This window comes from Grus americana, chromosome 7 (genome assembly GCF_028858705.1).
Source record: "Grus americana isolate bGruAme1 chromosome 7, bGruAme1.mat, whole genome shotgun sequence".
Taxonomy (NCBI): domain Eukaryota; kingdom Metazoa; phylum Chordata; class Aves; order Gruiformes; family Gruidae; genus Grus; species Grus americana.
The window spans coordinates 31,199,236-31,204,958 of NC_072858.1; positions in this window are offsets into that span (position 1 = coordinate 31,199,236).

Sequence of the window (5,723 nt, forward strand, 5' to 3'; positions counted from 1 at the left end):
ACCACATCAGAAAATTAATGGAATGTATTGCATCTTCTTTATTCACTTTGTGAGTTAACATTACTCTTCTAAAGCTAACATGAAGCATTTTGAACCGATATTAGATATAGAGTGCTCAGATACAAAAAAGATTATTGACCTGAGCAAAAAAGAGGATTTGAGTGTCATCTGCTCAGAACTTGACAGCAATTTATCCCTGCGTTTTCATTTTGTTCTGTTATGAATATTGAAACTACTAATGTAGATCGGATCTATACCTGGATTTTGTAAAAAAACCTATTTCTCAAAAGAATTTAACCTTCTCTTGGCCTCTAAAGAGAATAATACCACAAGAGAAACTGTTGAAAGCTTTTTCTGAGACAGAGTGTTCAAGGAATAGTAAAAGTAAAATAGTAACTGATTTCTGATTATAGATCAATGAACTAAGCAAACTAATTATATGGCTTTAAATTAATTCCCGTGACTGCAGCGGGAGTTCCGCGCATTTGTGGCTGCCCTGGGAAACCAGTGGCTACCTTTTCAAGAAACTCAACTTTCAAATGTGCAATCGTCTGAAATGCTGTGTTTCCTCTATCCTGAACATCTGGGTGAAAAAAGGAGCGTTTTCAATAACTTTTCCTCCTCATGAATCCCCGTCTTTGCTTTGACTCTTTTGTATGCTTTTTGATAGCCTGTCACCACTGCCAGAGAAGATCCAGCCATCACTTGATGGACCTGCTGGCAACTGTTGTGGGATTGTTCAGTTCTCAATTATGCTGTCTCATGACAAGAAAAGCTAGGGGTGGGGTATTATAAAGTATTTTGAAAGCTAAACGCCAAAACGCTACACCCTGTGTGCTCCCTGTCTCCTGACATCTCCATGGTATTGACCCAACACTCCAACCTCTAAGTACATCTACGGTTTCTGCTCCTGTTCCTCCCAGGCATTACTTGTTTCTGAATGGGTTTCGTGGTCTTTGATTGCATCATTCGGTGTGCCCTAAGGTCTACTCAAACTGCCTACAGGTGGACTTTTGCTCCATTCAGCTCTCGGTACCTGCTGAGACTGCAGACAGAAATCCTGGCTAACGCCAGCTGGGGCAGGTACCATGGTCTGCAGGCAGAGCTGTACGCCGAGGGGCTCGTGAAATGTCAGGCTATTGCAAAAGTTACTCCTCCTGGTAATGCCAGGGCATGTCACTGACGTTGTTTGGCCAGAACTGAGATGTGAAAAAGTGTCACCACCCCCAGCAGCGCTGTCTGCTCACCTCTGACAGGTAACTTGTCTCACCGACATGCTTCTCCCGCGCCTGGTCCCTTGGGATTTTTCTCCATATTCTGCCCCTTCTTGGTCTGTTGCCTGTGAGCAGTAGGATGTTTCTGTTTGGGAGCAAAATCCCAAAACTGATTTCTTAATTGCTAGGAGGGCTCCATGACCCACAGCTCACTCTGGAGCTGGTTCACAACCCTAAAGACGCGCCCCGAGCAGCTGTGAGTCACTCTGAAAGTTAAATCTCAGGCACTGCAGGGAAATTAGAAATTGTTCTGGTTTCCTTTCCTTTCTCACCTCTTCTATATCAGTAACAGGAACCCTCCTGTTTTTATTACCTGATGAAGATGAGAGGTAATTGATCAGAGCTAGAGCTCATGTTTTACACATGGAAATGGGCAGATGGAGTTAATTATATGGGAAGTGTTTAAATTGATGTGAGTTTTGTTCAATTATAATTTTACCCTTTTTTAAAAATCCAATGAAGTGTCAGGGCTGAAGAGTTTTACACAGACCATTCCCGAAATTAATGAAGTGTGCAGTGTTCAACACCCTCAGGTGCTAAAAGAGCCTGCGGAAGGGATGTGATGTTTACATCAAGAAATAGAACTGTTTTGAGAAACAGAATTGTTTGCTGATAAAAAGAGGATTGAACTAAAGCTGTTCTAATTAAGCTAAATTAGCCCTTCAGTTCAAATACAGAAATATATTTCTGGGAGAAAAGTAGGTCTAACCGATTCTTCATTTACTTGGGTGGCAACATTATTCAGAAATCATTAGCCAGCTCTGCTTCAAAGCATGAGATCAAAGTAAGGCCAGTACACACGGATTTCTTTACCTTCTGGTTTCTCAATCTTCAGGCAATGTCTAAGTGAAGTGTCCAGTTTTGCCATCTTCTGGAGCACTGAAGACTAAAACCATGCTTAAAGACTGGGATTTTTGTAGTCTCATGATATCTTGCAGCTTGAGTATTAGCAAAGAAAAAACAAATTGTCTGGTCTTTAAATCAGAAGGGGTAAAAAGATGAGAAAGGCTTGACCACCATTTTAAGATCTGGCACAGGGATAGGGAAAGAAATAACTAGTCTTATCCCAGGAGTGGCTAGGAAAGCCGAGGATGGGAGGTGGGAGGACTACGGGAGGGCTGTGGATCTCTTTCTAGACGCACTGAAGAAGTAGTGCCGTGGCTCTACCCCACTGGCACACGGCCGTGCTGCCCACCCCACTGGGGGCTCAGTGGCAGAGGAAAGGTGGAGAAGCAGAGCTACCGAGCTCGCTTCCTTCCCACGCTGGAATCCACCAACAAAAAAAAAAAAAAAAAAAGCAGTGCCAAAGCTTGACAGAGAAACTTTGCACTGCGAACAGACCTGTGCAAAGTCATGCAGGCAGCTTTTTAGCTGACGTCTAGAAAGCTGAGTTTTAACCTGAGTTTCTTCTGATACGCTATTAACAGTATGCAGTATCTTTTTGTGATTTGGTAGAGTTTCAATGCATTTATGAAACAGTTAAAATAAGCTACGTTTCAATATAGAAAAAAGTCTCCAAGTGGTGAGAATGTTGATTGCATATCCTTTATGGAGAACAGTATTAAAAAACCCTAGCCCTTCAGTTTTTAATTGGGTGTTCTTTGAGTTCAGTTTTAGGGCATGCATGATGTAGACGTGAAAAATACGACTTTCAGATGAAGTGGGATTTTAGGAAGTGTATTATTACCTGATTTGCATTTAAATTAGTGGAACGCACACTGAGATATTGCGGAGAGTGCTACTGCTTTCTCATCTGCAGCCCAGACAAACATCTCTGAAGAATCAAGCCCTGCATGCCCTTGGCTAAAATGTAATTGTGGGGGAGCTCTCAAAGGCTATGAACTGCATCTGAACAAATCACTTAATAAAGCTTAACTGCGGTTTTACTTGGTAAGTTTTGCTGTTACGGGGGGGGGGGGGGGGGAAATAAATCAGCATTTTGCTGGTTATTTGTAAGGTAAAGTTGAGGCAACACTTGGCAGTGGCTGTTCCTGGCTCGTTGGATCACCACGGAGGTGTGAGCGCAAGCACCCGGCATCACATCATCGGGGACAGACTACGGCCCTGCCGCCCTGGGCACCGAGCGCTGCCCCAGCACAGTGGGATTAAATTAACAGCTTCTACGAGAGAGGTATCACACAGACAAGGTCCACTTAAATAATTCACAGGGTGAGATGTGTAAAAGAAACTCTTGATTGCCCAGACCATGACCTGTTAGCAGAAAATTATTTTGCTAGTGTTTGCCTCCATCAGCTTTTACTGGGGCAGGGGGACTCCAGGCATCTCCCGTGTGAAAGCACCTTCTGCCACGGGATGTTTTCTGATGCATCTCCTCCATTCGTCCATTTTTCAGTTTCCTTCCATCACCTCTCGTTACGCTTGTCTGAACGCTCATTAAAAGTACAGACTTCTTTTCAACGCAGCGAACCCAGCAGACGTACAGCAAAGTTTAATTGAATAATTAATAGATAATCTTTTGGTTCTTTTTGGTTCTTTTGGCTGGTCTGGGGAAGCAAGAAGAGGAAACCGAGGCTCATGGAGCCATTGCACGGGCACAGCACTACCCCGTTCCCCCTCACTGATGCAGGATGCTCACGTGGGAGGAAACCACGTGTCCTGATTTCTGTCTCTAAGGCTTGTGATTGCCTTCTGCAACACGCATAAACACTCCTCCGAGCTCTGAGCTCAACGGGACTAGACCTCTCAGTGAGGTGAGCAGCAGGCAGGTGCAGACGCAGATCTTTAGGAAGCATTCAGACACTCTTGGTGCCCACGTTAGGCAATAGTCGAGCAGTGTTTTACACTGAGGGTTCTAGATATAGGTGTGCAAATACCAGTTAAATCCGTTCCTTCCCTCATCAAAGAAGATGCTATAAGACAGCATATCAATGTGGAGTGCTGCAAGCCTCTCTCCTAAGGAGCTACGCAGCTCAGTACCACAGAGCAGCGTGCCTGCACTCTTAGCTCAGCAATTATCATTCTCTCCTGGTTTAAGTCCTTCTGAACCAGGGGTGAAGCCTGCCTGAAAGACGGGCATTCAGGGAGCAGCTTACTCCTTGCTTGGAGTTACAGCCCGGCCCAGCTGATACCTGCCCCTGCCTCCCACGGGGGCTGCAGCTAGTGAGGCTCTCGCCTCCTCTTTCCCCCTGCCTGGCAGAACATTTATTTTGTATCCCCATAAAGCAAAGCTTTGGAGCCGAGGGTTTTTTCCCCATCTCCAGCAAGCACTAAGAATAGAGTCCAGCCTCCTGCTGCTGGGTGTGAGTATCATGGCCCTTTATGCCCTCTTACCTTGGCCTCAATTTTAGTTATTCTGTTTAACTGGCAATTTCTGCAGATGTTTTGCAGGACACCAGAAAAGAGCATGCACATATGGGATATAACTTCCTTTGAGGGGCCTTGTTATCTCTGCTAGGGCTCTTTTGTTCTCGTTCCTTGTCGAGATCAAACATCCACTTGGATGGAAATCCTGTGGTCTCTGCAAGGCAAAGCTTTACGTGTATTGTTAATGTGTGAGAGGCTGGTATTACACGTGATGGATCCTTCCATGCTACAGCAAGTCTCGCCTGTAATACCTTTTGTAGTCATCATCATTATGCAGCTTAATGAAGATTAATGGTCTGATTTTGAAGCGGCTTAAATCTCTACAGTTTACGCTGGCTTCTCGTGGATTCGTGGGTGCTCTGCCTGTAGGTGAATAAAAGACCCCATTTTTAGATCCATATTTACTGACACGCTTTAGACTCATCCTTCATTATTTACAGCAATGAGCTTGTAGCAACATTTTCCCGTTCCCTACGTTTGTGAACACGGAAGGTCTCTACTGGTCTCACTCAGCAGCTTATCTGCAGACCTGACCGACTGCTGTAACTGGTACCAGTCCCAGTGTTCGTGTTGCACCAGTAATTTTCCTTTGGCACCTGTTATCAGACTCATGCATTTCATAGGAATCCTGCCTGTCCCTGCCAGCGCTAACGGAGCTCTGATCTAACAGGTCAGTGCCCATCATGTTTCTTTAATTACCTTCTAGCCATTCGTTACACCTAGAAGTTGTCAGGATAGAATTTTCAAGCTCGGGTGTAAGCAGAATAAACAGCAAAGAACAAATGCTAACTGAGCTCAATGTGACTTTCATGTTCCTTTATAAAGCCTCCTTTTTTCCCCCCAATTTCCCCCATGCGCTCTCTCTTAAACATGGGGGAATATGTGGAAAAAAAGTGAAATCTCTATTTTTCAGCCCTGAGAGACAGAAAGCTGGCCTACCTAGGCTATTGACTTCAGAAATACAATTTTCATTATTCCCCATCTTTTACATCATGATCTAAGGCCCCTACAGTCCTGAGATCCTTGTATTTTAACGTCACACCTTTACAGAAAGAGTTCATCAGTCTGGAAGGATCAACGTCTAAAATATGCACGTGAAACTGGCAAAACCAAAAACGTGTTCAA